The following is a 10,087-nucleotide window of genomic DNA, read 5'->3' on the forward strand; positions in this document are numbered from 1 at the left end:
TATATATATATATATATATATATATATACCACATCTTCTTGATCCATTCATCAGTTGATGGACATTTAGGCTCTTTCCATGATTTGGCTATTGTAGAAAGTGCCATTATGAACATTGGGGTACATGTGCTCCTATGCATCAGCACTTCTGTATCCCTTGGATAAATCAGTAATAGCAGAAAGTAGAAGGCTTTGGTTTTGTTTAGGGGTCTTCATTTGCTGGGGTTGAACATTGAGAATTTTAGCAATTGTTCTTCTAGCTGACTCATGTAGAGTGTGAGTGAGTTGATTTACCATATTAAGTATATTTGGAGTGGGCTAATTCCCATTCCATCCTTCTCCTCTTAAGTAAAAGAGAAAGGTTCAACCCACTGATATACAGAGTTAAATGCTACCTGGGTGGATTCAGCATCTAAAAGAAGATTCGAATTTTATTTAAAGACAATTTAGAGTTGAGTGTAATAATCATGAACAGATTCAGCAGGCTTTTGTGTGCAAGCCTGAATTTTGTTCTAATCAACAGGATTAGGAAAAGCAATTGTAATTGCTCAGAAGAGATTTCCAGTGAATGTTCTAGCCTCTTACCAAAAATTAGAAGTTTGTTTTTTTTAAATCCCCTTCTGGCTAGTTTCATCCAGTGTTCAGTCTAGTCCTCTCCAACAAACATGTAGACTAACTGATATACATCTGAGAAACCAGGTTGATAATTATGAATAATTATGCACAATTCATAATTAGTATATCAAACATAAGAAACCTGAGGTTTACTTAGATCATCAGAAGACTTAACTTTAAAGATTAGGTTTAAAAGGTTTAGGAGACCTGGAGGTAATATCAAATACTCTGAATTGCAGTAAGTCTCTGAAATTAAAAAAAACAGGAATAAGTTTGCAGTCTAATTGTTGCTGACTGGTGCCTCTCCTTCTGGTTGAATTTGCTATCATATATGGGATTTTATCTGCACTTCACTTTTACATAGGGGTAAATGGCATGAAAATGTTCATATTAGGGCTTTATTATGCAAAATCTCAACATTTCTGTTGATTGTATGATGTTTTGCTACCAAATGTCTACTTTCCCTCACAATTAAAAACTCATAGATTAACATGAAAAATAAAATAAAATAAAATAAAATAAAAGGTTTAGGAGAGGAGGGACTGAAGAGAAATTCGAAGAAGAAGGAAAGTACAGTACAGAAAATAGAGGAAAATGGTGGCAGAAGTGGGATCTGGGCATGAGGTGGCTGCCCCAAGTCTGCAAAGAAAAATGTGGGAAGGGGGAAAGCCTCAGAATCCATTTGACTTCTTTCAAGTGTTTCCATCAGTTAATTTAGAAATACTCTTTGTAAAGAGGCAAACTTAGAATATTGAATGTCTGGAAGCCTTGAGGTACCATTTAAAATCTCATTCAATATACCTTTTTTTCCTTTTCTTTGAAGGAACCATGGCTTTCTAATTTCATTTTGAGTGAAACAATTTTGGGGAGATTGAAAGTTCTGCATTATGGCCATTGAAGTGCTAAATTACTTTTGGTTAAGTCAGTCCATTTATAAATGCACATGCAGAGGGCCCATAGTTTTTAAACATAAAACCAGCTAAAGTTCCAGTAAGGTGGGGTGTCTTCAAGGCACTTTCATGACTAGGATCCCATTTCTTAGAGATTCTTTAGGAGCAACCAGGAACCTAGTTCCAGAAAGAATCAGAACAAAGGCCAGCATAGTACCAGTAGGGACAGTCCAATCCCACGCAGGAATTGGGCCGATGGCTAGTGTGGTTCCAATAGGCACAGCTGCAACAGGAAGAGTCTATTTCTAAAAAGGATTCAAACTGAAGGTCAACACAATTCAAACTGGCACAGTTCTAAGAGGAATAGTCTAGTGCCAAAAAGAAGGCTAGCACGGTTCTGGTAGGAACAGTCTGATTCCCAGCAGGAATTAGACTGAAGGCTAGCACAATTCCATCAGGAACAGTCTGACTCTGAAAAGGAGTCCATCCAAACTCCAAACAAGCACTCTCAGAGATAAACACAACATCAACACAACCAAGGCCTTAAGACAGGTGCCAAATAAAGCCTGGAGAGCTCAGAACAAGGCACGGAACTTGAAATCCAGGAGAAATTTTACCATCAAACCCCAGAGTCAGTGAGAAAACCCACTCAGCTTTGTGGGTTCTGTATCTATTTGCTTACCAGCCCTGCAGTCATTGGAGGGTCTTCTCTGGATGTTAGTTCTGATCACTAAGTAATGTTAACCTTAACAATAATAATAAAACCCTACCATATGGTTTCTGTCCTTCTCTGCCAGGGGGAGCGGAGGAGGCAGAGAGAGTTGGGGAGAGAGAGGGATGCAAAACTTGAGAGACTATTGAATGCTGAGAATGAACTGAGGGTGGAAGGGGAAGGGGGAGGGGGGAAAAGAGGTGGTGGTGATGGTGGAGGGCACTTAAGGGGAAGAGCACTGGGTGTTGTATGGAAAACAATTTGACAATAAAATATTATGGAAAAAAAATCCCTACCAGTCATTGTACCAGAAAAATGGATTTATTTGGTAATAAAAGAGAATTGCAATCTGGGACATAGAGTTATGGCATAAATGTAGATGAGTTCAGAGAAGAAAGGAGAGGTACACTTTTCTTTAAGGAAAAAAAGATTAGTTGGGAAGGTTGTTATAAACTAAAAGTCCATACCGTAGTGGCTCTTCATTGGCTGAGTTGCGACAGTCCCTCATTAGCTAGGCTGTTGCCAGAAAAGGAGAAAATCTTTCTTCCTCCTGGCTGGGGTAGTAAGGTATAGGCTTATTCCTGTTGGGAATGCAAGGTAAATCTCTTCGCGTTGGTTCTGCAAAGGGCTGCAAGGAGTGGTACAATGTGAGAGCTCCCCCTTCTGGCCTCTGAAGTCCATTCAAGTAATTAATTTTAATTAAACATACAGTGTTATATCGGTATCACGTGTACAATACAGTGATTTAACAGTTCCATACATCATACCGTGCTCATCATGACAAGTGCTTTTTTTAATCCTAATCCTCTACTTAACTCATCCTCCCACCCCTCTCCCTTCTGGTAGCCGTCAGCTTGATATCTAAAATGAAGATTCTGTTCCTTGAGGTGCCTGTGTGGCTCAGTCAGTTAAGTGTCTGACTCTTAATTTCAGCTCAAGTCATGATCTCATGGTTCATGAGTTAGAGCCCCACATCTCTTTCAGCATAGAGCCTGCTTGGGATTCTCTCTCCCTCTGTATCTGCCTCTCTCTCTCAAAACAGTAAACAAATGTTTAAAAAAAAAAGTCTGTTTCTTGATTTGTCTCTCTCGTTCTTATTTTTTCCCTTTGCTTGTTTGTTTTGTTTCTTAAATTCCACATAAGAGTGAAATCATATGGTACTTGTCTTTCTTTGACCAACTTATTTCACTTACTCTCTAGCTTTATCCATGTCATTGCAAATGACAAATTTTCATTAATTTTTTTATGGCTGAGAAATGTTCCAACACACACACACACACACTTCTTTTTATCTATTCTTCAATTGGTGGACACTTGGGCTGCCTCCATATCTTGGCTATTGTAAAACGTGGCTATTGTAAGTAGTGCTGCCAGAAACATAGGGGTGCATGTATCCCTTTGGTTTAGTGTTTTTGTATTCTTTGAGTAAATACCCAGTATGAAATTGCTGGAATGTAGGGTAGTTCTATTTTTAATTTCTTGAGGAAACTCCATACTATTTGCCACAGTGGCTGCACCAGTTTACATTCCTACCAATGGTACATGAGTATTCTTTATTTTCCACATCCTCACTATCAATTGTTGTTTCTTGTATTGTTCATTTTAGCTGTTCTTACAGGTGTGAGGTGATACCTCATGTAGTTTCGATTTGTATTTCCCTGATTGTAAGTGATAATGAGCATCTTTTCATGTTTCTTTTGGCCATTTGGATGTTATCTTTGGAGAAATTTTTAATGCCTGTTGGATTATTTGTTTTTTGGGGCATTGAGTTTTATAAATTCTGTTTTTAAAATTTTTTAATGTTTTGTTTATTTTTGAGACAGAGACAGAGCATGAGAGGGGAGGGTCAAAGAGAGAGGGAGACAGAATCTGAAGCAGGCTCCAGGCTCTGAGCTAGCTGGCAGCACAGAGCCTGATGCAGGGCTCGAACCCACAAACCATGAGATCATGACCTAAGCCGAAGCCGGACGCTTAACCAACTGAGCCACCCAGGTGCCCCTATAAATTCTTTATATGTTTTGGATATTAACCGTTTATTAAGTGTGCCATTTGCATTTTTCTCCCATTCTATAGGTTGCCTTTTCTTTTGTTGATTGTTTCCTTCTCTGTGCAGTTTTTTTTATTTTTATACACTCAGTTTATTTTTATTTTGTTTCCTTTGCTTCAGGAGACATATCTAGAAAGAAGTTGCTATGGCCATTGTCAAAGAAGTTACTTTCCTATATCATCTTACAGGAAATTTTTGGTTTCAGGTCTTACATTTACGTCTTTGATCCATGTTGAATTTATTTTTGTGTATGACATAAGAAAGTGGTGTAGTTTCATTCTTTTGCATGTTGCTGTCCAGTTTTCCCAACACCATTTATTGAAGAGACTCTCTCTCTCTCTCTCTCTCTCTCTCTCTCTCTCTCTCTCTCTCTCTTGTATTGGATATTCTTTCTGCTGTGGAAAAGACTAACTGATCATATAATTGTGGGTTTATTTCTGGATTATCTATTCTGTTCCATTGATGTTATGTGTCTATTTGTGTGCCAATACTATACTGTTTTTTAGTACTACAGTCTTACAATATAACTTGAAGTGCAGATTTGATGTCTTCAGCTTTGATTTTCTTTTTCAAGATTGCTTTGGCTATTGAGGATCTTTCATGGTTCCAAACAAATTTTAGGATTGTTTCTTCTAGTTCTGTGAAAAATGCTCTTGGTATTTTGGTAGGAATTGCATTGAATGTGTAGATCACTTTGGATAGTATAAACATTTTAACAATATTTGTTCTTCCTAAACATGAACCTGGACTATCTTTCCATTTCTGTGTGTCACTTTCAATTTCTTTCATCACTGTTTTATAGTTTTCAGAGTACAGGTCTTTCGCCTCTTTAGGTAGATTTATTCCTAGGTATCTTATTATTTTCAGTGCAATTGCAAATGGGATTGATGCGTTAATTGCTCTTTCTATTTCTTCATTATTAGTATGTATAATTGCAACAAATTTCTGAATGTTGATTTTGTATTTTGCAATTTTACTGAATTCACTTATTATTTCTAGTAGTTTTTTGGTAGAATCTTTTGGGTTTTCTACATAGAATATCATGTCATCTACAGAGAGTGAAAATTTCACTTCTTCCTCTCCAAATTGGATGCTTTATTTCTTTTGTTGTGTGATCTCTGTGGCTGGGACTTCCTGTACTATGCTGAATAACAGTGGTGAGAATGAACATCCTTGTCTCGTTCCTGACCTTAGGGCTGACGCTCTCAGTTTTCTCCATTGAGTGTGATGTTTGCTGTGGGTTTTTCATATTAGGCCTTTATTATGTTATCCCTCTGACCTACGTCGTTGAGGGATTTTATCAGGAATGGATGTTGTACTTTGTCACGTGAGTTTTCTGTATCTATTGAAATGATCATATGGTCCTATCCTTTTTCTTATTATTGACCAATTTGCAAATATTGAATCATCCTTGCATACCAGAATCAAGTCCCATTTGACTGTGGTGTATGTTTTTTTAAAATGTATTGTTGGATTCGATTTGCTAGTATTATTTTTGGGGGATTTTTGCATCTGTGTTCATCAGGAATATTGTCCTGTAGCTTTGTGTGTGTGTGTGTGTGTGTGTGTGTGTGTGTGTGTGTGTGTGTGTGGTGTCTTTATCTGCTATTTTCATAGAATCAGTTTGGAAGTTTTCCTTCCTTTTCCATTTTTTTGGAATAGTTTGGCAAAATTATGTATTTAAATGTTTGGTGGAATTCACCTATGAAGCCCTCTTGTCCTGGAGTTTTGTTCACTGGGAGGTTTTTGATTAGAGATTCAATCTCCCTGATGGTAATCTGTTGATTCAAATTTTCTATATCTTCCTGCTTTAGTTTTGGTAGGTTATATATTTGTAAGACTTTATCAATTTCTTCTATGTTACCCAATGTTTGCCATTTAATTCTGGCATATAATTTTTCATAATTGTATTTCTGTGGTGTTGGTTGTTATTTCTCCTCTTTCATTGAATGATTTTGTTTGAGTTCTCTATCTTTGATAAGTCTGGCTAGAGATTTATCAATTTTGTTGATCTCTTTGAAGGACTGGCTCCTGGTTTTATTGATCTGTTCTATTAATTTTGTTTGTTTGTGGGGCTCCTGGGTGGCTCAGTCAGTTAAGCCTCCGTCTTCGGCTCAGGTCAGATCTCACGTTCGTGAGTTTGAGCCCCGCGTCGGGCTCTGTGCTGACGGCTAGCTCAGAGCCTGGAGCCTGCTTCAGATTCTGTGTCTCCTTCTCTCTCTGCCCCTCCCCCTCTCATGCTCTGTCTCTCTCTGTATCAAAAATAAATAAAACATTAAAAATTTTTGTTTGTTTGTTTGTTTGTTTGTTTCTGCTGTAATCTTTATTATTTCCACCCTGTAGCAGATTTGGGGCTTTGTTTGCTCCTGTTCTGGCTCCTTTAGGTGTAAGATCAGGTTGTTTATTTTAGATTTTTCTTGCTTCCTGAGGCAGATCTGGATTGCTATGATCTTTCCTCTTAGAACCACTTTTTCTGTTTCCCTAAGATTTTGGACCATTGTGTTTTCACGTTCCATGTCATTTTTTATTTTCTTCCTTTATGTCTCATGCTATTTTTGATTTTTTTCTTTGACCCATTCACTGTTTAGTAGCGTGTTATTTAACCTCCATGTGTTGTTGCTCTTTCCAGGTGTTTTCTTGTGGCTGATTTCTAGTTTCATAGCATTATGGTCCAAAAGATGTGTGGTATAACTTTGATTTTTTTTTTAAAGAAATACCTTTGATCTTTTTGAATTTGTTGAGATTTGTTTTGTTGGTCCTTTTAAATAAACCTCTTTGTTAAGGGTCTCACTGATGTCCTCCACTCTTTCCTCAAGGCTAGTGAGTATCCTTATGATCATTACATTAAATTCTCTCTCTGGAATATTATTTACATCTGTATTACTTAGGTCTCTTGCTGTTGTTTTGTCCTGTTCTTTCATTTGTAATATATTCCTCTGTCTCCTCATTTTATCTAACTCTTTGTGTATGTTTCTGTGTGTTAGGGAAGTCAGATACGTATCCTGCTCTTGAAGGTAACAGCTTTAGGAAGAAAACATCCTGTAGTGTCCTTTAGTGCAATGCCCTCTGTTCCCAAAGGCTTCGTGCTTCAGTGAGTGTCTCCTGTATGTGTCGTGCGTGCTCTACCATTGAGTCCTACCTTTTTTTTCCTTCAATCCAATTGTCTGCAGAAGCTCCCTTTGCCTGTTGTGGGCAGTGTTTGACCCCTGCCCTAATAGGGTGCATTTTATTTTTATTTTTTTAATGTTTTATTTATTTTTTTGATACAGAGAGAACAGAGCATGAGAGGGGGAGGGGACACAGAACTAGAAGCAGGCTCCAGGGTCTGAGCTAGCTGTCAGCACAGAGCCTGACGCGGGGCTCAAACCCACCAACGGGAGAACTGACCTGCGCTGAAGTCGGAGGCTTAACCGACTGAGCCACCCAGGCGCCCCTAGGGTGCATTTTAAAAAGGTGTGCACCAGCCTGTTTTTAAATTGAGAACTGCCACTACTGCTGCTGCTGAAAACAAGGCCCCACAAAATGCGTGAATTGGTTAATGAGGTGTTGGTGGGTTTTGTTCTGGTCTTCTGGTGGGGGATAGGGAGGGGGATCCTGCATTGCCAGGACCGAGGCAAGCATGACTGGAACGGGTAGATCTCCTGAAGCGTGGGAGGTGGCGAGCTTGGTGTAAGTTAAGAAGTGGTTGTCAGCACTAAACTGGTTCCTGCAGGTGGTCGTGTGTGTGCACTGTGTTTAGCTTCCCATGCTATTTTCCACTGAGATGGTTGGAGAGATGACATTAGATATAGGATATCTTACTGTCTCAGCTGTTGCTACCCAGTCAAACAAAGACCTTTGTAAATCAGTACTATTTTCTCAAAAGGCCCTAAATGTTGATGAAGTTTACTATCAGCGGTAATAGGTCTGGGTTGCACATCCTCTGTTCCTGTGAGGGTCAGACTGTGCTGTCATTTGCCCCATAAATCTAATAGGGGCTGGGTTTCCGTGTCTAAATCAGTTTGTTGGAATTCCTTTCTCTTCTTGTCGTTTCTTATCTAGTATAAGATCTCTCTCTTTAGTGACTCTGGTTCCATATTATCATTTGTTGTGGTTTTGTCTATTTTCATGGGTCTAACTTCTAGTAAGTTAAAGTTACCAGGATCAGAAAGATTAAAATAACTCAGTACTTTCTGAGGATGGAATGTCAGATTCGGAGAATGATGTAGTCTGGAGTAACGCCGGAAAGGCCGTTCTTTCAGGGCACTTCTCTTCCCAGAGCAAATCATTTTCTTGATTGGAATCTAAAGCCGGGTTCTGTGCCCCCTGCTGGCCGCGGGGCGGCCCGTCTGAGGGCTCCGCGGCAGGTGTTCAGCCTCCGAGAAGGGGCGGAGCCTGCCGCCGCCGCCGCCGGAAATGGGCGGAGCCCGCCGCCACCGCTACAGCTGGCGGGAAGGCGTGGCGGGGAACAAGGCTCGGGCTGCTCCCTAGGTGAGGCGGCCGTCTCGACGCTCCGGACTGTTTTCTGCCGGAGCCGCCAAGTCTCGGTAGGCTTTCTGAAATTGGGCGAGTAGCCGGGAACCAACCCAGAGGGCCATGACTCGCGGCGTGGAGAGAGGGGGAGGCCTGGCCACCGGCGCCCAAAAGTTATCTTGTGGTTCCAAACACAGAGAGAGGTTCATAGATTCACAGAACTGATAAGAGGGTGCTGTTTGCTACAGACCCTTAAGCACAAGAGGTAGAAGCTTATTGCTCAACTTGTCCTTGACATTCTTTGCAGAAGTAGGTAAGTCAGCCTCAAAGCCAGCAATCATAATCTTTGCCCCGGTTCCCTGCATCAGTGCCCTTCCCAGCACCTAATTAATTTTTTTCTGTCCATTAAATGTCAACTCAAGTACATTGACCTAAAACGTTTGTTTAGAGATGATTTTATCTTGACATGTAAACTGCATTTTCAGTATTTTAACTGTCACACATATACTTAAAATAACATGCCATAGATAGGGATTTTGTCATATATTTTAGCCTTCTAATTCTATTCCTGGGCTTTTATACCCTGTACCTATTTTCATGTTTTTGAGAAAAATTTGTGTCTGCTTGATTGTAGAATACGCAAAACATCAAAGAAAATTACAGAGACTAAATAACAACCACACATTTATCTACCTTTGTCACATTTAAAAAATATTAGAATATTAGAGTATTAAACGTTAAAATATCAAGAGTTGAATGTTAAATTTAACAAATGTTAGAAGTTCCTTCCCTACCTCATCACTGAGGCATTCACTGTTCTGTATCTATCCTCATAGATTAGTTTTGCCTGTTCATGTGAAATGAATCAAACATTTTGCAGTCTAGTGTCTGATTTCTTTTACTTATGACAAAGTTGAGATTCATCCATGTTGTTACACGTATCTGTAGTTCTCTTTTATTGTTGACTAGAAAGCCCCTTTTAAGGCTACTAAGCCCATTTACCAGTTTGGTTATCCATTTTTCTCTTGATGGAGTCTGGTTTTATAAACAACACCGTAACTCTGGCTACACCCCCAACCCAGCGCTCTTGAGGTGGAGGTCTGCCTTCCTCCTGACTCACATCTGTGAAGTAAGGGTTCTGTAGTCATCTGCTTCACCCCTTCCAGTCATATGCACCTTAGTTTCTGGGTCCCAGAGGGGTCTCAGGGTTCTCTGGGTATCAACTGGGTCTCAAGGGATGGGGGAGGTGGACTTCTGGGAAAGCCAGGCTCTGGACAAGGAAGCCAGATCTCTAGAGGTGGTGGTGGTGGGAGAGTATGGGGGACTTTCCCCAAGGGTGTCATTGGCCTCCTGTCCCTGCCTCTGTTCTATG

General features: G+C 39.9%; 1 protein-coding gene and 1 long non-coding RNA gene across 2 annotated transcripts in view; both read left to right on the plus strand.

The window, feature by feature from the left end:
- Window positions 1-10,087, plus strand: part of ITGAX (integrin subunit alpha X) — an 89,042-nt gene that overhangs the window by 50,779 nt on the left and 28,176 nt on the right. The window lies entirely within an intron of this gene.
- LOC115297844 overlaps window positions 5,434-10,087 on the plus strand; it is a 7,914-nt gene continuing 3,260 nt past the window's right edge. The window contains exon 1 of the long non-coding RNA XR_003911491.1: window positions 5,434-5,590. This is a non-coding gene — a long non-coding RNA (uncharacterized LOC115297844). The remainder of the gene's footprint in view (window positions 5,591-10,087) is intronic.

Source organism: Suricata suricatta, chromosome 8, assembly GCF_006229205.1.
Source record: "Suricata suricatta isolate VVHF042 chromosome 8, meerkat_22Aug2017_6uvM2_HiC, whole genome shotgun sequence".
Lineage (NCBI taxonomy): Eukaryota > Metazoa > Chordata > Mammalia > Carnivora > Herpestidae > Suricata > Suricata suricatta.